Below are 24540 nucleotides of genomic sequence, written 5' to 3'. Positions count from 1 at the left end.
AAACAAATTGGAGCTGAAATAAATTTTGTGTGAAAAAAAGTTAAATGTTCATTTTTATTTAAACATTCCAAAAATTCCTGTGAAACACCTGAAGGGTTAATAAACTTCTTGAATGTGGTTTTGAGCACCTTGAGGGGTGCAGTTTTTAGAATAGTGTCACACTTGGGTATTTTCTATCATATAGACCCCTCAAAATGACTTCAAATGAGATGTGGTCCCGAAAAAAAAATGGTGTTGTAAAAATGAGAAATTTCTGGTCAACTTTTAACCCTTATAACTCCCTAAGAAAAAAAATGTTGGTTCCAAAATTGAGCTGATGTAAAGTAGACATGTGGGAAATGTTACTTATTAAGTATTTTGCATGACATATCTCTGTGATTTAAGGGCATAAAAATTCAAAGTTGGAAAATTGCGAAATTTTCAAAATTTTCGCCAAATTTCCTTTTTTTTCACAAATAAACGTAAGTTATATCGAATACATTTTACCACTATCATGAAGTACAATATGTCACGAGAAAACAATGTCAGAATCGCCAAGATCCGTTGAAGCATTCCAGAGTTATAAACTCATAAAGGAACAGTGGTCAGAATTGTAAAAATTGGCCTGGTCATTAACGTGCAAACCACCCTTGGGGGTAAAGGGGTTAAAGAATATTTTGGGATTATTTTTACTCTCTCTGGCAATGAGTCTCTCTGTATCAATCTTTGCTGCCTTGATTTGCTTTTTACAGAATGTATTTAATTTTCTATATTTATTTAATGCCTCATCACTACCTACTTGCTTTAATTCTCTAAATGCTTTCTTTTTGTCACTTATTGCACCCCTTACAGCTCTATTTAGTCATATTGGTTTCCTCCTATTTCTAGTATGTTTATTCCCATACGGTGTATATTGTGCACAGGTCCTATTCAGGATGCTAATAAACATCTCCCTTTTTTGTGTATTTTTAGTTGTCAGGATAACGTCCCAGTTAATTGCACCAAGATCGTCTCTCATCCATTGGAAATTTGCCCTCCTGAAGTTTAGTGTCCTTATCACCCCTCTATAACACATCTTATTAAAGGATACATGAAAACTTATTATTTTGTTATCACCATTACCCAAGTGACCCCCAACCCTTATATTTGCTATGCGGTCTGGCCTGTTGGTTAATATTAGGTCTAGCAGTGACCCCCTTCTTGTTGGGTCCTGAACCAGTTGTGAAAGGTAATTGTGTCTCATAGTTGTCAAAAACCAATTACCTTTGCTGGAACTGCAAGTTTCTGTTCCCCAATGTATTTCAGGGTAGTTGAAGTCCCCCATAATAATGACTTCTCCTTGAGTCGCAGCTTCATCTATTTGCTTTACGAGGATATTCTCCGTTGCTTCCATTATTTTTGGAGGCTTATAACAAACCCCTATCAGTAATTAAATATTTTTTCCCCCTCTCCTTATCTCCACCCACAGGGACTCAACATTTTCATAAAATTCACCTATATTATCACGCAGGACGGATTTTAAGGTTGATTTTACATATAGACACAAATTTCCCCCTCGCTTATCTGTTCGGTCATTTCTGAACAGACTATAGCCCTGTAAGTTAACAGCCCAGTCATGGCTCTTGTCCAACCATGTCTCAGATATCCCCACCTTGTCATAATTATGCTCCAACAAAATTAATTCTAATTCCTCCATTTTGTTGGCGAGGCTTCTGGCATTAGTATACATGCCCTTTATGTATCTCTCTGTACCTCTATTCTTTCTTAAATTATTAACTGTTCTAACCCCACCCTTAATTTCTTTATTTGTGCCCAGGTCACTATCTGCACTATCTTCCCCTCCTATAAAATGAATACCCTCTCCCCAATCACTAGTTTAAACACTCCTCCAACCTTCTAGCCATTCTCTCCCCCAGCACAGCTGCACCTTCCCCATTGAGGTGCAGCCCGTCCCTAGTGTAGAGCCTGTAGCCAACTGAGAAGTTGGCCCAGTTCTCCAGGAACCCAAACCCCTCCTTCCTACACCAATTATTGAGCCACTTATTAACCTCCCTAATCTCCCATTGCCTCCAATGTGCACCATGACCGCTGGGTCCTCACCAGCCCCTCCCAGTAATCTGTCAACCCGATCAGTGATGTGTAGGACTCGAGCGCCAGGTAGGCAGCACACCGTTTGACTATCCCTGTCTTTTTGACAGATTGCCCTATCTGTTCCCCTAATAATTGAGTCCCCCACTACCAGCACCTGTCCGGCCTGCACTGCTCTCCTATTTCCCTCCTTACTGGAGCAGACACTCCTCCGGCTTTCAGAGGACATGCCTTGCCTCAGCAGTACTACCCCTGTACTGGCACCCCCCTCATCCACCAACTTAGCAAACTTATTGGGGTGATTAGCCTCACTGGCACTCTTCCCTCTACCCGGCCTTCTAACTGTCACCGAGCTTGCTGCCTCACTGTCCTGCAGCTCCATCCTAGCATCCCCCCCTCATCTATCCCATTGAGCGTCTGCTCAGTGAGCAGAAGACTCCTTTCCATATTGGCTATGGATCTCAGTGCTGCCAGCTGCACATTTAGATCCAGAACCTGGGCTTCCAAATGCACAATGTGCTCACATCTCGCACAGCAGTATGCACCCTCGATCGGCTGATCAAGGATTGCATACATGTGCCAAGATGTGCACTGGATGGCATTAACAATAGTGGAGCACATCTCCTAATGGGGATTGCACCAGACAGAAAAGTTAAATACAAATAATACAAAGTATTAATAAATTACAGATAGCAATTAAGTAATTCCTCCCTTAGAAACTCCCTGAATCCAAAGTCACTGAATCACAAGTCACACTTACCACGGTTCACACTTATGCTCAGGTCACACTCAGCTTGTTCACACTCGCTAAGCAGAAGATTTAAATAGATTTTTATTTCTTTATTCCCTCAGCAGCAATCTACCCTGCTGTTCAATGCACTTCCAAACGATACAGCAGCACTCTGTAATCATCAAGATATATTCAGACATTGAATATATGAAATTTGGACTGCATTACTGCTATGTAGAATATGCTTATAAAGATTAAGGTAATGAGCACATAAATTGTCCAACTTATTAGAGCCAACAAGCAGCAACAAGATGTACCTTTCTTTGATGGACCCTAAATCTAATATTTATCAAGCATGCCTCTCGCACTGTGCAGTCTGAGAGGATGGCCATTGGCTGCCGCCGCTGCTCCTGTCTATGGAGCTTGGTTCTTTGAACAGGGCTCCATACACTGGACAAAGAAGACAGTGATCGTTGTGGGACCTCCACAAGGACTTTTGTGTTTGTTTATTTTTTTTCACTAAGAGTTAGTAATGGGGGTGTCTGACATACACCTCTCCATTACTAGCCCCTGGGCTTGATGCCAGTGGACATTACACAGCTGACATCAACCCCAAACCATTAACCTGATAGCCAGCGCACCAGCACAACTGGGAATAGCTGAGGCTAAGCACCAGAATTGGCATATTTAATGAATGTGCCATTTATGGAATGGCTGAGGGCTAGTCTTATTAGGTTTGGAAGGGGCCAATATCCATGGACCTTCTCAGCCTATTACTATCAGCCGGCAAATGTCTGCTTTCCCTTAGCTGGTTATTAAAAATAGGGGGGCTGAGTGCCATTTTTTTAGCACCCCCCATTTTTAATCAGCAAATGCAAAGCAGACAGCGATCACTTGATATTAATAGGCTGGAAAGCTCCAGGAATATTGTGCCCTTCCCAGCAGAAAAGGGGGGACTCCAAGCCATTTTTTTCAAATTTATTCCTAGAAAGCTGCCTATAAGCGCCACAGATCTTATTTAAATAGCTGACTGCTATCTCTCTGTATCTGTCTGCCTCTATCTTTGCACATTTAACACCTAGACATCTGTCATTTCTATTATTCATGCTATTCCAGTACATGTCGCACGGACGTCACATGAGCGATGCACATATGTCATCCGTGTGTGGCACGCATTTCATTCGTGCTGCCGGAAAAAAAGGACATGTCTGCGGGTTTTGCACACGGACCCATGGTCTGTGTGAAAACCCTGACGTGTGCGCAGCAACATAGATTTAAATGGGTGTCAGTGTTTGCAGTGCATGTGAAAATTTGCGTGTGTATGTATCTCTATGCAGTAGCTACAGTGATCAGTGAGGTGAAAGGTTCTCTTTAAGGGGAATCTGTTAACAGGTTTTTGCTATTTAAACTGAGAGAAACAGCACAGGACAAGTGAGCCTGATTCCAGGGATGTGTAACTTAGTGAACTTTTTGCTGTAGTTTGAATACAATCAACGTTTTATCAGCTGCAGATTATCACTGTCTGACTAGGTCTAATGTTCATAGCAGTCATGCTAATCTGTGTAACCCCTCCCCCAATCAGTGGTGTAGGTGGGGTTATACACAGTTTAGCAATATGACAACTGCTACATCTACAGCAGATAAAACAGGGATTCTATCAAAACTACATACAGCAGTCCGGTATGTGATACATCATAGGAATCAGGCTCTCTTGCCCTATAATATGCTGCATTCAGTTGCATAGCAAACACTTGCTGACAGATTGCCTTTAAATGGTTATTTTCAACTTGTTTCTTGAGCAGCACACAGCTCTCTAGTCTCTTTCACTTCATTGCTATTGGGGTGTGTGGAAATTGCTCCTTCAGTGACAGTTCTTTGTCCAACTGCTGACACATCAAGGCCGCCTTCACGCATCCATGTTTCCAGAACGTGTGGCATCCGTTTTCATGTGTACTGGAGACACATACACACCCATTATTATATATGGTGCCGCTTACATGTCCATGTTTTCACACAGACCGTATGAATCACATGGAGACATGTCCGTTTTTGTACCTGTAGCACCGATCACATGGACACATACAAGTCTATGGTTCCATGTCAAACATGTACTGCAATGTAGTGTATTAAAGAAATTACTGATTTTTAATATTAAAAATGTGCAAAGATGATATATAAATGATAGAAAATAGATAGCTTATCGAACTTTCTATTAAGACAAATAAATTAATGAAAAAAATTACGAGGGGTACCCCCTATTTTTTTAAACCAGCAAGGTAAAGCAGACAGCTATGAGCTGATTATAACAGGCTGGGAAGGTCCATGGTTATTGGACCCTTACCAAATTAAAAATTTTTAGTTCACAGCTGTCCCACAAGAGGAGCATCCATCAACTTCCTCGAAGTTTTGGAGAACCGCACAGATATCGGACATCCATGGCCACTTGTCAGTTATGTGCGGAGGCATATGGATTACAGATGGGCTTGTTATAGCTCACATTTAGCTACTGTTCTATGCTACTCACAAAGCCTTGCCAACATAAGTAATGTTGAATTACAACGCGTGGGCAGGTTGCAAACCAGTCAGTGAGGTGGCAGTTGCAAGCGCTGCTGCTGAACTGCCAGACCAGCAGAACCTGTAGGTGACTTGGAAAAATAGGTGAACATGCGGCGTATCTTTACAAGTAGCTCAGGCATGGTACATGTGTGAGGTTGCAAAGCTTCAGAGCCCCCACCAGGTTACACACATTATCACACATGACTATGCCTGGTTGTAGGCTCAGCGGCGAGAGCCACAGATCTGTCGGGTCTGTTTGACCTTTGCAATGGTGTGCTGTTTGTCACCTAAAGATATGAGTTTAAGCCGAGGCTGTGCTATAGTGCTTCCAGCTTGCGTCTGATATGAACGATAATTCTATGTATTGGTAGCATGCATGCCATCCCAGGGTCTGACTCTGTCCCATCCTCCAGCAGGTTCACCCTGTGTGCCATCAGGGAAATGTACCTTCTCTGGCCAAAAACACATGTCCACATGTCAGTGGTTAAGTGTAGCTTCCTAGTAACTGCATTGGCCAGGGCATGGAATATGTTATGAGACACATGATGGTGTAAATTGGGGATGGCTTTCCAGGAGAAATAGTGACAGCTGGGGACCGAGGACCAAGGGACGGCTGCCATCATGAAAGCCTCAGTGTCCTCAAGCCTAAATGGCAACATTTCCAGGGCAAGCAGTATGGAAATGTGGCCTTTTAATGTTTGGGCATGTGAGTGGGTGGCTGCTTATTTCCACTTGCGTTTCAAGGCCTGTGGTAGGGACAGCTGAACAATGTGCTCGGATAAGGAAGTGCACGTGGCTGTTCATAGTGGTTGCATATGTGCAATGACAGATGCATGGCGGGAGGCATCTGAGCCTGCATTGTGGACAGGGGAAAGGCAAGTTCATATCACAAGGGAAGAGGCAGTGTTGTCACCCACAGATACTGATAGTGGAACAAAGCGTTCGGCCCACCTGGTCGGGTCCTTGGATGACATGTGCCTGAGCATGCTGGTAGTGGTCTAGTACCTGCTGAGCTTGCTACAGCACAGGTTGCAAATGATTGTTTTCCTGGTTTCCGCACTTTCTGTAAAATAGTGCTAGACTGGGGAGCAACTAACCCCTGGCCTGGGACATGGCCGTGTGTGGGTGCTCTGTGGAACAGTTGACTGCCTTCTACCTCTGTCAGCCCCACTGCCTCTTCCTGCCTGTTGCGGTGCTGCGGATCCCTCTCCCTCTGCACTGCAGTTCCCACTCTTCATGCCACCTTGCCAGGTTGGGTCAGTGACTACATCATCCACCACCTCATCTTCCACTTCCTCACTCTGGTTCTTCTCATGACTTGTCTTAAAATAACTTGTTGGCATCTGTGTCTCATCATCATCCACCTCTTGAGACTGTAATTGCCGTTCAGCACCGTCAGCTTCTTCTGACCATGGCTGCTCAAAAATTTGGGCATCAGCGAACACAATCTTCTCATGTCTCTCTTAAAACATGCACGGAGAGAGGCAAGAAGAAGCCATAAATGGAAAGGTAAAGAGCTCCTCGAGTGTCCAAGTATGGGGTTACTTGTTTCCAGGGACTCACCATGGTGGGAGGAAGTAAGATAAAGGTGAGAGTTATGTGGTCCAGGCTCTTGGCTAGTGAGACTGGACCATGTAGAAGAGAGGGTGGTGCTGAAAAACAGACTTGAAGCATTATCTGCCATGAAAAGTGGGACAGGAAGCTAGGTCTCAAGGATAAGCGTGTTTGTTGTGGTCCCAGAACAGGCACAGTTTTACTTGGACCAAGGCCTCTGCATACATCATTAGCAGCACGTTCACTTCCCCTTCCCTTACCATACAACTTGTGAATTTTAAATTATCTATGAACCTATAGAATAGAATCTATTTAAATTGTCACGGAAAGGAGTCTTGCTTGTGCGTGGCAGCACCAAGATCTGAAATGCAATCAACCCTGCCTCTAAGGGTATGTGCACACGTTGCGGATTTCTTGCAGAAATTTCCTGAAGAAAACCGGAAATTTTCTGCAAGAAATCCGCATTTTTTTTTTTGCGTTTTTTTTCCGTTTTTTTCGTGTTTTTTTAGCATTCTGCAAGCGTAATTAGCTTGCAGAATGCTAAAGTTTTCCAAGCGATCTGTAGCATCGCTTGGAAAACTGACTGACAGGTTGGTCACACTTGTCAAACATACTGTTTGACAAGTGTGACCAACTTTTTACTATAGATGCAGCTTATGCAGCATCTATAGTAAAAGATAGAATGTTTAAAAATAATAAAAAAAATAAAAAAAATGCTTATACTCACCCAGACATCTCCTCAGCGGCGTCCGTTCCTCTTCCTATAGCTGGTCTGTGCGCACAGGACCTTCCGTGACGTCACGGTCACATGACCGCTCACGACCAATCACAGGACAGTGACGTCATCGGCAAGGTCCTTCAGCGTACACCAGCTACAGGAACCGAAGCGACAGCATGCAGTAGAGGCGGGAAGACATCGAGGGTGAGTATAGGACTATTTTTTATTTTAATTCTTATTTTTTGACCACTTATATGGTGCCTAGTGCGTGGAGGAGAGTCTCCTCTCCTCCACCCTGGGTACCAACCGCACATAATCTGCTTACTTCCCGCATCGTGGGCACAGCCCCGTGCGGGAAGTAAGCAGATCAATGGACCCCTAGGTGTGCGGAATCCCCTGCAATTCCGCATTTTAATGAACATGTTGCTTTTTTTTCCGCGATGCGATTTTTTCGCGGAAAAAAAGGCTACATTTGCACAAAAAATGCGGAATACACTTAAAATAATGGGAGGCATATGTAAGCGTTTTTTTCGCGTTTTTATCACGTTTTTATAGCGAAAAAACACGAAAAAAACGCGAAAAATACTTAACGTGTGCACATGGCCTAATACACTATTCCTACTCCAGAAGGTAATCCTACCCTAATTGCAGATAAGAGCAGTATTATAGAATCTATTTGAAAAAGCCCTAAAATGGGATGTTAATCTTTAACCCCTTCATGACCTTGGGATTTTTCGTTTTTCCGTGTTCGTTTTTCACTCCCCTCCTTCCCAGAGCCATAACTTTTTTATTTTTCCGTCAATTTGGCCATGTGAGGGCTTATTTTTTGCGGAACGAGTTGTACTTTTGAATGACATCTTTGGTTTTACCATGTCGTGTACTAGAAAACGGGAAAAAAATTCCAAGTGCAGTAAAATTGCAAAAAAAGTGCAGTCCCACACCTGTTTTTTGTTTGGCTTTTTTGCTAGGTTCACTAAATGCTAAAACTGACCTGATATTATGATTCTCCAGGTCACTACGAGTTCATAGACACCTAACATGACTAGATTATTTTTTACCTAAGTGGTGAAAAAAAATTCCAAACTTTGCTAAAAAAAAATAATAAAAAAAAAATTGCGCCATATTCCGATACTTGTAGCGTCTCCATTTTTCATGATCTGGGGTCAGTTGAGGGCTTATTTTTTGCGTGCAGAGCTGGCGTTTTTAATGATTCCAATTCAGTGCAGATACGTTCTTTTGATCGCCCGTTATTACATTTTAATGCAATGTCGCGGCGACCAAAAAAAGTAATTCTGGCGTTTCGATTTTTTTCTCATTACGCCGTTTAGCGATCAGGTTAATGCTTTTTTTTATTGATAGATCGGGCGATTCTGAACGCAGCGATACCAAATATGTGTAGGTTTGATTTTTTTTATTGATTTATTTTGATTGGGGCAAAAGGGGGGTGATTTAAACGTTTATATTTTTTTTTTTACTTTTGCCATGCTTCAATAGCCTCCATGGGAGGCTAGAAGCAGACACAGCACGATCGCCTCTGATACATAGCAGCGATCTGCTGTTCGCTGCTATGCAGCAGAAATGCAGGTGTGCTGTGAGCGCCGACCACAGGGTGGCGCTCACAGCTACCGGCAATCAGTAACCATAGAGGTCTCAAGGACCTCTATGGTTACCATTCAGAAGCATCGCCGACCTCCGATCATGTGACGGGGGTCGGCGATGCGCTCATATCCGGCCGCCCGGCCGGATGCGGTAGTTAAATGCCGCTGTCTGCGTTTGACAGCGGCATTTAACTAGTTAATAGCGGCAGGTGAATCGCGATTTCACCCGCCGCTATTGCGGGCACATGTCAGCTGTTCAAAACAGCTGACATGTCCCGGCTTTGATGCGAGCTCACCGCGGAGCCCTGCATCAAAGCAGGGGAGCTGACCTCGGACGTACTATCCCGTCCGAGGTTAGTAAGGGGTACTGGAACGCAATGCAACACACTGTCCATTGCAGCAGAGACTCTCCCTACACTATTTCCAGGTACAATGCGACTAAGATGGGGTCACCTGGTCTTACATAGACCCTATGATTGTATGCGGCCGGCCAATCACAGTAATGCCAGTATTCAATACGGTTTCATGATTTAGTGGCTAAAAATCATGCAACAAACATGAGAAGACTGCAATCAAGCATGGTGCCCTAATACCCAGATACTTGATTGAGTACCAAGCTTCTCGAGCATTAGGATGCTCGATTGGATACTGTGCAGTGCCGAGCACGCTCGCATTTAGCCAATTATTTATCTATATACACTGCTCAGAAAAATAAAAGGAACACTAAAATACCACATACGAGATATCACTGAATGAAATATTCCAGTTGCATATCTTTACTCATTACATAGTGGAATGCGTTGAGAGCAAAAAAACATAAAAATGATCAATGTAAAACAAAATTAATATCCCATGGAGGTCTGGATTTGAATTGATACTCAAAATGAAAGTGAAAAATCAAATTAGAGGCGGATCCAACTTCAGTGGAAATGCCTCAAGACAATGAAATGATGCTCAGTATTGTGTGTGGCCTCCATGTGCCTGTATGACCTCCCTACAACGCCTGGGCTTGCTTCACAACACGTAAAAGGGTATTTAAACAATCATTGCTCAATATTTTATATCAGTGCTCGGTGCTCGATATAGGCAGAAATGTGTCATGTAAAATGACCTTTAGGCTACGTTCACATGCTCAGGATTTGGAAAAGTATAATAGAAACACGTCACCACTTCTGTATTTTTCATCCACTGCTGATTTTGGCTTACAAATACTAATGTAAAATACTGACCAAGTACTGAAAGTGTGAACGAGGCCTTAGATTAAGTTCCCATGATTTTTTTGTGAATTTTTTGACACTGCAATTTTGGTGAGCAAAAAATGCAGTATCTTACAGTTTCAGTAAAGTGGATGCAATTTATAGAAATCTCATGCCCACTGTGCTATTTTTACACTGTGTAAGCTGATCTGCATTGTGTGTTTGGAATCTAGAGAAAAGTAGAAAAAAATCCAGCTTCTGGGAGCAATCCATAAAAATATGAAAATGCTTTATTAAAGACACTTTAAAATTACAAAAATTCCATGGCACATGGCACATTGTGGGGGACGGGGAACAACATGGCGATGTGTTTTGAAAGCAAACAACATTCTTCCTCAAGGCCTGATGGGAAATGTTTCCGATCAATCCTAAATATCCTGTAAATAATGCTCATTGGACAAAAAAAACACTTGATATAAAGCTGCATAAATGAGCACTACAGCAAAAAGACATGAAAACACAAAAAACACGTACAAAGAATTATTAATTGCACAAAAATTACATACATGGATTAAGACAATTGAAAATAAACAAATATTTACAGCACAAAAAGAAACCTAATAATGGCACATAATATCATGGCGCAAGTGGAGACCTTCAGGTGATCTAGTTTCTAAGTTGAAGATCCAAAATGCTTCTCTATTGTGAAGTAATCTCTTCATGTCTCCACCTTTCGGAGGATCCCTAACTTTTTCAGTACCGAAGACCTGTACAGATGTCATCTGTCGCTGACGATGCAAGATGAAATGCTTTGACGCGGAGGATATATTCCTGTTGGTAAAGTTATTAGTGTTGGAAATATTATTTACCGTGTATACTTGAGTATAAGCCGACCCAAGTATAAGCCAAGACCCCTAATTTTGCCACAAAAAAACTGGGAAAACTTAATGACACGAGTATAAGCCTAAGGTGGGAAATGCAGCATCTACTGGTAAATTTCAAAAATAAAAATAGATACCAATAAAAGTAAAATTAATTGACACATCAGTAGGTTATGTGTTTTTGAATATCCATATTGAATCAGGAACCCCATATATTGCTCCATACAGTTCATGACGGCCCCATAAGATGCTCCATAATAAAATATGCCCCATATAATGTTCCATAATGTTTATGATGGGCCCCATAAGATGCTTAATAGAAAATATGCCCCATACAATGCTGCATAGGTTGATTATGGCCCCATAAGATGCTCCATAGATAATGTGCCCCACACAATGCTGCATAGATTGATTATGGCCCCATAAGATGCTCCATAGATAATGTGCCCCATATAATGCTGCATAGGTTGATTATGGCCCCATAAGATGCTCCATAGATAATGTGCCCCATACAATGCTGCATAGATTGATTATGGCCCCATAAGATGCTCCATAGATAATGTGCCCCATATAATGCTGCATAGGTTGATTATGGCCCCATAAGATGCTCCATAGAAACATTTGCCCCATAGCCGACTGCTGCAATAAAAAAAAAAATCACATACTCACCTCTTGTCCTGAGCAGGCCCCCGACACTTGCAACATTCACCTGTCCACGTTCCACCGCTGGGCGCCGCTGTGTCTTCTGCGTCCTCCGCAGTGATTGTTCAGGCAGAGGGCGGTACGCACACTAATCGCATCATTGCGCCCTCTGACTTGAACATCACAGGCAGAGGACGCAGAAGACACAGCGGCGCCCGGCGGTGGAGTGCGGACAGGTGAATATTGTGCAATACTCACCCTCCAGTCCCTGTCTATCGTTCTGTCCCACACCCTAATCCATGTCTGGGGTATTAATAGTTTTCAACCTGGACGGTGCCAAGATGCGACCGTCCAGGCTGAGAGTGTGTTTGACTATGACTATGGGGTTAGCAATGGGGGTGTCTTATTCATGCATGTCCATTACTAACCTCGGGACATGATATCACTTACAAAAGTGACATCAAGCCCCCCAACCATCACCCCACCTGCCACTGCTACAGGGCAAGTAGGAAGAGCTAGGCTAACAGCCAGAATTGGCACATCTTAGAGATGCGCCTTTTCTGGGGTGGCTGAGTGCTGATTTTTTTTAGCTTGGGGGGCCAGTAGCAATAGCCTCTTCCTAGGCTATTAATATTAGCCCGCAGGTGTATGCATAGCCTTTGCTGGTTATTAATTTTAGGGGGACCCTATGTATTTTTTTTAGGGTCCCTCATTTTAATAGCCAGTAAAGGCTAAGTATACAGCTGTGAACTGATAATAATAGCCTGGGAAGCTCCATGGGTATTACCCCCTTCCCAGGCTATAAACATCGGCCCCCAGCCAATGGCTTTCCCCCTGCTGGTTAAATAAATTACGCTAGAGCCCACGCCATTTTTTTTCAGAAAAATAATCTTTTATTAATTAAATACATATACAGTAAACGGCACACACGCTGTACTAATTGCATTTGTCTCTGACATCTGTATATCTACCTATTCTATGTGTATTTACTGTATGTAATCCATCTATTTTATGCTGTTGGCTCCTGCTGTGATTGTACACTATACAGCTGCTAAATTGTCGGCTTTTCTTCTATCTATCTATCTATCTATCTATCTATCTATCTATCTAGTCTTTTTCTGCGCTCCTAAGGGCTAGTTGCACTCTTAATATGACCTACGTGGTCTAATTGATTTATATTTAAGCCTCAGTATGCATGTATTGTGAGCCAGAATGTTGTGGGCAAACATGTCCTAAACCCCTTAATCCCATTTGACGTACTATCCCGTCGAGGTGACCTGGGACTTAATTCCCAGGGACGGGATAGTACGTCATGGGCGATCACAGACGGGTGTCAGCTGACTATCGCAGCTGACATCCGGCACTATGTGCCAGGAGCGGTTACGGACTGCTTCCGGCACATTAACCCCCGAAACACTGTGATCAAACATGATCGCAGCGTTCCGGCAGCATAGGAAAGCATAGCGCAGGGAGGGGGCTCCCTGCGTGCTTCCCTGAGACCCTCGGAGCAACGCGATATGATCGCATTGCTCCGAGGGTCTCCTACCTCCTCCTCCCTGCAGGCCCCGGATCCAAAATGACTGCAGGGCTCCTTACGGGTCCTGCAGGGATGTGGCTTGCAAGCGCCTGCTCAGAGCAGGCGCTTGCAAGCCTGCAGCACTGCCTGTCAGAATGCTGATCTGACACAGTGCTGTGCAAAGTGTCAGATCAGAGATCTGACACTATAACATGATGTCCCCCCTGGAACAATGTTATAAAGTTTAAAAAAAATATTTACATATGTAAAAAAAAAAAATCCTAAATAAAGCTATAGAGTTAAGTCCTCTTTTTCTCAGAAGAGGCAATTTGCATAAATAAAGAAAAAAAATATATTGTTCCTATAAATACATTTCTTTATCTAAATAAAAAAAAATAATAAAAGTACACATATTTATTATCACCGCACCCGTAACGACCAGACCTATAAAACTGTCCACTAGATAACCCCTTCAATGAGCACCGTTAAAAAAAAAAAAAAAAAAAAAAAAAAAAAGAGGCAAAAAGCAACGCTTTATTATCATACCACCGAACAAAAAATGGAGTAACACGCGATCAAAAAGAAGTATATAAATAAACATGGTACCCCTGAAAACATCATCTTGTCCCGCAAAAGACGAGCTGCCATACAACATCATCAGTGAAAAAATAAAAAAGTTATAGTCCTCAGAATAAAGTGATGCAAAAATAATTATTTTTTACATAAAATAGTTTTTATTGTATAAAAGTGCCAAAACGTAAAAAAAGATATAAATGAGGTATCGCTGTAATCGTACTAAACTGAAGAATAAAACTGCTTTATCAATTTTACCAAACGTTGAACTGTATAAACGTACCCCCCAAAAGAAATTAATGAATAGCTGGTTTTTGGTCATTCTGCCTCACAAAAATCGGAATAAAAAGCGATCAAAAAATGTCACGTGCCCGAAAATGGTACCAATAAAAATGTCAACTCGTCCCGCAAAAAACAAGACCTCACATGACTCTGTGGCCCAAAATATGGAAAAATTATAGCTCTCAAAATGTGGAGATGCAAAAACTATTTTTTGCAATAAAAAGCGTCTTTTAGTGTGTGACAGCTGTCAATCATAAAAATCCACTAAAACCCTCAATAAATAGTAAATCAAACCCCCCTTCATCACCCCCTTAGTTAGGGAAAAATAATAAAATTAAAAAAATGTATTTATTTCCATTTTCCCAATAGGTTTAGAGTTAGGGTTGGGGCTAAAGTTAGGGTTAGGCTTGGGGCTAAAGTTAGGGTTAGGGCTACAGTTAGGGCTGGGGCTACAGTTAGGGTTAGGCTTGGGGCTAAAGTCAGGGTTAGGGTTGTGGCTAAAGTTAGGGTAAGGGTTGGGGTTAAAATTAGGGTTAGAGTTGGGGCTAAAGTTAGGGTTGGGGCTAAAGTTAGGGTTAAGGCTAAAGTTAGGGTTAGAGTTGAGGCTAAAGTTAGGGTTAGGGTTTGGATTACATTTACGGTTGGGATTAGGGGTGTGTCAGGGTTAGGGGTGTGGTTAGGGTTGGGATTAGGGTTAGGGGTGTGTTGGGGTTAGGGGTGTGTTGGGGTTAGGGGTGTGGTTGAGATTAGGGGTGTGGTTGGGATTAGGGTTAGGGGCATGTTTGGGTTAGGGGTGTGGTTAGGGTTATGGTTAGGGTTGGGATTAGGGTTAAGGGGTGTGTTTGGGTTAGGGTTTCAGTTAGAATTGGGGGTTTCCACTGTTTAGGCACATCAGGGGCTCTCCAAACGCGACATGGCTTCCAATCTCAATTCGAGCCAAGTCTGCGTTGAAAAAGTAAAATAGTGCTCCATCCCTCCCGAGCTCTCCTGTGGGCCCAAACAGGGGTTTACCAAAACATATGGGGTATCAGCGTTCTCAGGACAAATTGGACAACAACTTTTGGGGTCCAATTTCTCTTGTTACCCTTGGGAAAATAACAATTTGGGGGACTAAAAAAACATTTTTGTGGGAAAAAAAATATTTTTTATTTTCACGGCTCTGCATTATAAACTGTAGTGAAACACTTGGGCGTTTAAAGTTCTCACAACACATCTAGATAAGTTCCTTGGGGGGTCTAGTTTCCCATATTGGGTCACATGTGGGGGGCCTCTACTGTTTAGGTACATCAGGGGCTCTGCAAATGCAATGTGATGCTTGCAGACCAATCCATCTAAGTCTGCATTCCAAACGGCGCTCCTTCCCTTCCTAGCTCTGCCATGCGCCCAAACAGTGGTTCTCCCCACATATGAGGTATCAGCGTACTCAGGACAAATTGCACAACAACTTTTGGGGTCCAATTTCTCCTGTTACCCTTGGGAAAATACAAAATCGGGGGTGAAAAAATAATTTTTGTGGAAACTTTTTTTTTTTTACTTTCACGGCTCTGCGTAATAAACTGTAGTGAAACACTTATCTAGATAAGTTTCTTAGGGGGTCTACTTTCCAAAATGGTGTCATTTGTGGGGGGTTTCACTGTTTAGGCACATCAGGGGCTCTCCAAGCGCGACATGGCGTCCCATCTTAATTCCAGTAAATTTTGCATTGAAAAGTCAAGCGGCGCTCCTTCCATTCCGAGCTCTGCCATGCGCCCAAACAGTGGTTTACCCCCACATATGGGGTATCAGCGTAGTCAGGACAAATTGCACAACAACTTTTGGGGTCCAATTTCTCCTGTTACCCTTGAGAAAATAAAAAAATTTGGGGCGAAAAGTTCATTTTTGTGAATAAATATGATTTTTTATTTTTATGGCTCTACATTATAAACTTCTATGAAGCACTTGGGAATGTCAAAGTGCTCACCACACATCTAGATAAGTTCCTTAGGGGGTCCATTTTACAAAATGGTGTCACTTGTGGGGGGTTTCAATGTTTAGGCACATCAGGGGCTCTCCAAACGCGACATGGCATCCGATCTCAATTCCAGTCAATTTTGCATTGAAAAGTCAAACGGCGCTCCTTCCCTTCCGAGCTCTACCATGCGCCCCACATATGGGGTATCGGTGTACTCAGGACAAATTGTACAACAACTTTTGGGGTCCAATTTCTCCTGTTACCCTTGGTAAAATAAAACAAATTGGAGCTGTAAAAAAAAAGTAAATTTTTTGTGAAAAAAAAGTTAAATGTTCATTTTATTTAAACATTCCAAAAATTCCTGTGAAACACCTGAAGGGTTTATAAACTTCTTGAATATGGTTTTGAGCACCTTGAGGGGTGCAGTTTTTAGAATGGTGTCACACTTGGTTATTTTCTATCATATAGACCCCTCAAAGTGACTTCAAATGTAATATGGTCCCTAAAAAAAATGGTGTTGTAAAAATGAGAAATTGCTGGTCAACTTTTAACCCTTATAACTCCCTAACAAAAAAACTTTTTGTTCTAAAATTGTGCTGATGTAAAGTAGACGTGGGAAATGTTACTTATTAAGTATTTTATGTGACATATCTCTGTGCTTTACGGGCATACAAATTCAAAGTTGAAAAATTGCAAAATGTTCAAAATTTTCACCAAATTTCCGTTTTTTTCACAAGTAAACACAGGTAATATCAAATAAATTTTGCCACTATCATGAAGTACAATATGTTGTGAGAAAACATTGTCAGAATCATCAGGATCCGTTGAAGCATTCCAGAGTTATAACCTAATAAAGGGACAGTGGTCAGAATTGTAAAAATTGGCCCAGTCATTAACGTGCAAACCACCCTTGGGGGTTAAGGGGTTAAGCAAAATGGTGGCCATGGAAGATGAATACTGTGCATGCTCTCGCACACTGTACCAATTGGTTGGTTCCGAGGGGACATCACAGACATGATCAGTGCATACATGTATAGTAAGATTTTTTTCTGTAATGTGACTGTTTTTAGTAACCCCATATGAATATGGTATCATTCTTTATGAGCACATTGGCACTTTATTACACTGCTGCACTTTTGAAACAGATATATATCAACTGGGTGACTTGTTCACATGTATCACTGAATGTGCTGGTATGAGCACCTGATGTATTAACACTGTTTTACATACTTGATGGATGGTATACTGTGGAAACACTATTTAAATGTTCACTTGATGCTTGTCCACTGCTTGAGAAAGGCAGAGAAATCTGCCGAAACGTTGCTGCTAATGGATCAGTAAATGGATGGTAATGGATCAGTTTTTCATTTTGATTTTTAGAATGCTGCCTGTTTTTTTCTGATTATCTATCTAAAATATACATATATATATATATATATATATATATATATATATATATATATATATATATATATACATATACAGTATATATATGTGTGTGTGTGTGTCACTGACATCTATATATCTATGTATTCTGTGTGTATTTACAGGTGCTGAAGGCTGCTAACAAAGCAACCTGGGCTTCCATAACACCTCAGCAGTGCCTCAGGCTGATCGCCTCCATGCCACATCGCATTGATGCAGTAATTGATACAAAAGGAGCCCCGACCAAGTATTGAGTGCATTTACGGAACATACATTTTAGTAAACCAATATTTCGGATTTTTAAATCATTTTTCAAGCCGGTGTTATAAAGTATTCTAATTTACTGAGATAATTACTTTTGGGTTTTCATTGGCCGTAAGCCATAATCATCAACATTAACGGAAATAAACACTTGAAATAGATCACTGTTTGTAATGACTCTATATAATACATGAGTTTTACTTTTTGTATTGAAGAACTGAAATAAGTTAACCTTTTGATGCTATTCTAATTTTGTGAGAAGCATCTGTATCCATTTTATCTATTCTATTCTAACCTGTCACTCTGTGATTTTTCTGTATACAGCAGGTGAATTGCCGGCTTTTCAAAGGACACCGCTGAATAAAATTCGGACAGCACTCGCATGGTCCAAGTGCTGTGCGATTTTTTTTTTCTCTCACCCATAGGCTTGCATTGGCGAGTCTCGGCAAAGACTTGGTGCCAATCGCAGCCTGCTGTGATTTTACACGCCTGCCGAATACGCCTGAGAAATAAATGGTGATTTGAGCTGCCCCATAGATTAACAATGGGCCGACTGCTATGTGATGTTTCTCGCATAGTACTCGGCCGTTGTATACTGTAGTGTGACTCCAGCCTAATGGGAAAATACATAAGGCTGGAGTCACATGAGCATGTAGCATCGGATGTGATATGCTAATGACACTCAGCTCCTGCCCTGCTGTGAGAGTGAACCAAGTGTCACATGAGAAAATCACAGCACAGCTGTGGAAGAGATGGAAAAATACTTTTCTCCATCCCCTCCATTGCCTGACTTGGCGTATATCGGGCTGCACAGCGATGACATGAGTGCAGTCCGATGTTTTATATGCACCCATAGACCTGTAGTTGTGCGTGTGAGCCAAATCTCGCTGCCAATTGCAGCATGCAGCCATTGTTTTCTCAAGCTAAATCAGCATGAGAAAATAGTCTCAAATCTGCACTGCCCCATACAATAACATTGGGCAGAATGCTATCCGATAAAACATCAGATAGCACTCGAGACCTAAAGGCTGAGTCACACATAACTATATCGTTAACGATATCGTTGCAACGTCACACTTTTGGTGACGTAAGCAATGATCCCGCTAACGATCTCGTTATGTTTGACAGGAACCAATGATCAGGCCCCTGCTGGGAGATCGTTGGTCGATGGGAATGATCAGGACCTTTTTTTGGTCGCTGATCACCCGCTGTCATCGCTGGATCGGCGTGTGTGACGCCGATCCAGCGATGTGTTCACTTGTAACCAGGGTAAATATCGGGTTACTAAGTGCAGGGCTGCGCTTAGTAACCCGATATTTACCCTGGTTACCATTGTAAAAGTTAAAAAAAAACAGTACATACTCACATTCTGATGTCTGTCACGTCCCCCGGCATCCACAGGGTTGACTGTGTCAGCGCCGGCCGTAAAGCAGAGCACAGTGGTGACGTCACCGCTGTGCTCTCTTTATTTACGGCCGGCGCTGACACATTCAGTGCAGGGAAGCTCTCGGCAGCAGCGCGTGCATTACCAGCGCTCCTGCCGAAAGCAGTTTTAACCCTGTGGACGCCGGGGGACGTGACAGACATCAGAATGTGAGTATGTACTGTGTTTTTTTTTTACTTTTACAATGGTAACCAGGGTAAATATCAGGTTACTAAGCGCGGCCCTGCACTTAGTAACCCGATGTTTACCCTGGTTACCCGGGTGCTGCAGGGGGACTTAGGCATCGTTGAAGACAGTTTCAACGATGCCGAAGTCGTTCCGATGATCGTTGGTCGCTGGAGAGAGCTGTCTGTGTGACAGCTCCCCAGCGACCACACAACGACTTACCAACGATCACGGCCAGGTCGTATCGCTGGTCGTGATCGTTGGTAAGTCGTTTAGTGTAATGGTACCTTAAGTAGACGTCAAATGCCTTCAAAGCTGTTCGTAAGCTTTAAATCTCCTTGATTTTCTGAAATTCCTCTTCATTTGCACTGCTGGAATTAGGACAAAGCTCAATCTGATTTCCATCACCTGTATGCAATAACTGGTTTATTTTTAATAATTTGTTGCTTATTTGCTTTTAGTACTCTCAAAGCAGTTGATGACATTTGACTAGCATTGTAAATACCAATAACACTATTCATATAATTCCTACTGAGGCTTTTGCAAAGTTCACAATTAAGGTGAAATTCAGAGAGAACAATGAGCACAAGGTAAACCATAACATAAGTCAGCAAGCAATTCTCTCCAGGAGAGCTTACAACAATACCTCCAGCAGAAAGCAAGGTGAATGAATGCAGCCGGCGCAAGAGGCAGTAATAAAAGGTGACGTCAGCAATATAAAGTGCACCCATGGATTAGTGTGGGCAGAAACACTGTAGTTTAAAGAAGATTGTTTTCTAGGATTGCTTAATACAATTAGTTTAACCCTTACCGCATTGATCCTGTACATGTGCCAAATAGAATTGGAACATGGTCTCTACGGACTAAACATTTCATTAAGGTGCTAATAATAGTTTCTGTTTGCTGAACTGGACTACATGTTAGATGTGTTTAACACTTGCCATCTAAACATGTTAAATTGCAAAATGCTTTCGATTTATTTAAATAGTTTAAAATCTATAAATTAATAACTGCGTAGTAGACAAACGTTCCTCCACACGTGGATGGTTGCTTGCATGTTATGAAGAATAAAAAAAATGTATTTTATAAAAACCTACTTTTCCAGTAATCTGAATATTTGACCTGCATTAGGCCTCTTGTGTGTAACTTTTTTTTAAAGTATTGAAGCATTCCCTCCAATGAAGTTTTTTTTTTCACTAAATCTGTGTTTGTGTATCTAGTGTAGTCTGTGTGTTTTATTATAGTCACCAACCACTGCTCTCTCCGGTATCCAACGCTGTTCTGCTCCTCTTCTCAGTGATGTCACTGGTGACCTGGAAGTGACTTTTACAATGTAAGTCTATGGAGTGTCAGATAAAGGCTATTACAGAACATCAGTGATCTGGTTTGAGAAATCATTCCTGTTGATGAAAAATTGCATGGTTCTTGTGATATTCAGTGCAGAGTTTTGAGGGATCAGATTCCGTGTTTTGATTTTTTATCTGGGAAAACATTGCACATGTAGCAGTTACACTCCTCCCTCCTCGTTTTTCTGTCCTATCTTTTGTTTGGTAATTATGGCTGCAGTTGGAGTGCCATGGTATAACCAGCAGACCAAGAAGGTTTATGATCCCCGATGAAAGGGAGGCTAGCCAAGGTGTGGTTGACGCTGCTGCAGAGGTCTCCCCAGTAGATGCCAGCAACGTATGCAACCAGGATAGGATGATGATCATGAGGATGATGATGATGATGATGATGAGGATGATGAGGATGATAATGATACTGATACATTGTTACAGTATCGGACTCAGGCCACAAGAGGTCACGTCTGCCTCTATTGCAGACCTCATGGTGTTTTTCAGTTGGAGCAAAGAGCTGACTGGATTATGACAATTCAATGACATCCTGAAGCTCAGAGTATGCTCTGTGCTAGAAACTAATCAGAGTACTGAAGAAAAGTGTAATTGTTCCTGTGACAACTGTTATAGAAGAAGAATTACTTTGGTGTGGGGGACGAGTACGGTTGGATGCAGATTTAGGTTACCCCCCAAGGCATCTGCTGGTACGTGGAAGTCATCCTCTCTTCCTATTGGACTAAAACTACGCTCCAAGTGATAAGTCCAAGATACAAATAACAAAAAACTGACTAGCACTTTCAAATCAGAAAACTGGTGTGTACTGGTGCAAACTAGGAGTCGCCATCTCTATACCTAACAAAGTAAGTTGTACTCTGTAGTGCTAAAGCATGTAAATATGAAATATGAATAGCATTACTGCTCTAGATAATAAGAAAAAATGGAGATACTTAGCCCATAATTTGGCCAATTCATGCAAGTTTTAGCCTTAGAGAGGTATTCACACTAGGCAAGTAGGTTCCCAGCAAACCGTAGATCACCTTGTCATTGGCTGCTGGGCTTGTATGAATTGGCAAAATTATGTGCTAAGTATCTCCACTTTTTCTTGTTATCTAGAGCAGTAATGCTATTAATATTTCATATATTTCAAATTTACATAATTTAGCACTACAGAATGCAACTTTATTTGTTTAAGTCCAGGATCTACTCCTCTGCCTCCCAGCTAAAAGGCCAAACGAACGATCAGCCAGTCTCATCAGGAACCAGGTTACTGCCGAGCTCATGCCCCACCACAGTGATCCCAGTGGGAGCGTGCACGGCACGCTGACTTTAAAGAGAGTTTGGCGCCAAACATAAATTCTCAGTTAGTCATTGTTTGCTAGAAGGACTGTGTGAACCAGAGCTACATACTTAGCTCAGTAGGAGGGAGTTTGTGTATCAAGAAGAATCCACAACAAGTGGAACACAATTGTGAAGTTGATCTAAATTTATTGGTTATTTTTAGTGTTGAGCGATACCGTCCGATACTTGAAAGTATCGGTATCGGATAGTATCGGCTGATACCCGAAAAATATCGGATATCGCCAATACCGATACCCGATACCAATGCATTTCAATGGGACGCAAAGTACCGGAATGGTTCCCAGGGTCTGAAGGAGAGGAAACTCTCCTTCAGGCCCTGGGATCCATATTCATGTGTAAAATAAAGAATTAAAATAAAAAATATGGATATACTCACCTCTCCGATGGCCCCTGGATCTTACCGCTGTAACCGGGAGCCTTTGTTCCTAAGAATGAGCGCGTGAAGGGCCTTCGATGACGTTGCGGCTTCTGATTGGTCGCGTGACCGCTCATGTGACCGCTCACGCGACCAATCAGAAGCCGCGACGTCAGCCGCGACGTCATCGAAGGTCCTTCACGGGCTCATTCTTAGGAACGGAGGCTGTTGTGAATTCTGCTCTTGGGCTCCCTCCGGTGGTTGTAAGTGGTAGCGCTGCTGTCTCTGAATCGCAGTATTTATCAGGTGTGTTCACTTTTTGCAATTCTGACTGGGCTATTTAGTCTTGCTTCACCCTTTAGTCAGTGCCAGTTGTCCATTGTTCCTGGAGGATTCACATCTCTGCCTGGTCTCTCCTGCTTTGCAGTTCATTTCAACAAAGATAAGTTCTGGCCTTGATTTTTTGCTGTCCACATGCTGTGGCCTTATTGTTCAGTTCTTTTCCATGTTTTTGTCTTGTCCAGCTTGGTCTGTATAAGGATTTGTTTAGCCAAGCTGGTATCTCTGGAGATGCAGATATACCCTCCATATCTTTAGTTAGCTGTGGAGATTTTGTATTTTCTGTGGTGGATATTTTCTAGTGTTTTAATACTGACTGCATAGTACTCTGTCCTATCCTTTCTATTTAGCTAGAAGTGGCCTCCTTTGCTAAATTCTGATTTCAGTCTGTGTATGTTTTTTCCCTCTCCTCTCACAGTCAATATTTGTGGGGGGCTGTCTATCCTTTGGGGATTTTCTCTGAGGCAAGATAGAAAAGGGAAAACTATCTCTAGGGGTAATTAGTCCTCCGGCTGTGTCGAGATGTCTAGGGAGCGCTAGGTACATTCCACGGCTACTTCTAGTTGCGGTGTTAAGTTCAGGGTCTGCGGTCAGTACAGGTACCACCTTCTCCAGAGTACGTCTCATGCTGCTCTTAGGCCTCCAGATCATAACAGGAGGCTCCCGGTTACTGCGGTAAGATCCAGGGGCCACCGGAGAGGTGAGTATATCCATATATATCCATATACTCACCTCTCCGGCGGCCCCTGGACCTTACCGCTGTAACCGGGAGCCTCCGTTCCTAAGAATGAGCCTGTGAAGGACCTTCGATGACGTCGCGGCTCTTGTCGCGGCTTTTGATTGGTCGCGTGAGCGGTCACATGAGCGGTCACGCGACCAATCAGAAGCCGCAACGTCATCGAAGGCCCTTCACGCGCTCATTCTTAGGAACAAAGGCTCCCGGTTACAGCGGTAAGATCCAGGGGCCACCGGAGAGGTGAGTATATCCATATTTTTTATTTTAATTCTTTATTTTACACATGAATATGGTTCCGATACCGATTCCCGATACCACAAAAGTATCAGAACTCGGTATCGGAATTCCGATACCGCAAGTATCGGCCGATACCCGATACTTGTGGTATCGGAATGCTCAACACTAGTTATTTTAAATTTTTGTGGAAATTCAAAAACTGAAAAGTGGGGCGTGCAATATTATTCGGCCTCTTTAACTTAATACTTTGTTGCGCCACCTTTTGCTGAGATTACAGGTGCAAGTTTCTTGAGGTATGTCTCTATCAGTTTTGTACATCGAGAGACTGAAATTCTTGCCCATTTTTCCTTGGCAAACAGCTCAAGCTCAGTGAGGTTTGATGGAGATCGTTTGTGAACAGCAGTTTTCAGCTCTTTCCACAGATTCTCGATTGGATTGAGGTCTGGACTTTGACTTGGCCATTCTAACATCTGGATACGTTTATTTGTAAACCACTCCATTGTAGATTTTGCTATATGTTTGGGATCATTGACAAATCTCCGTCCCAATCTCAGGTTTTTTGCAGACTCCAACAGGTTTTCTTCAAGAATGGTCCTGTATTTGGCTTCATCCATCTTC

This window comes from Ranitomeya variabilis, chromosome 5 (genome assembly GCF_051348905.1).
Source record: "Ranitomeya variabilis isolate aRanVar5 chromosome 5, aRanVar5.hap1, whole genome shotgun sequence".
In the NCBI taxonomy this organism is placed as follows: Eukaryota; Metazoa; Chordata; class Amphibia; order Anura; family Dendrobatidae; genus Ranitomeya; species Ranitomeya variabilis.
The sequence above is the reverse complement of the archived record's forward strand: the minus strand, read 5'-3'. Positions refer to the sequence as shown.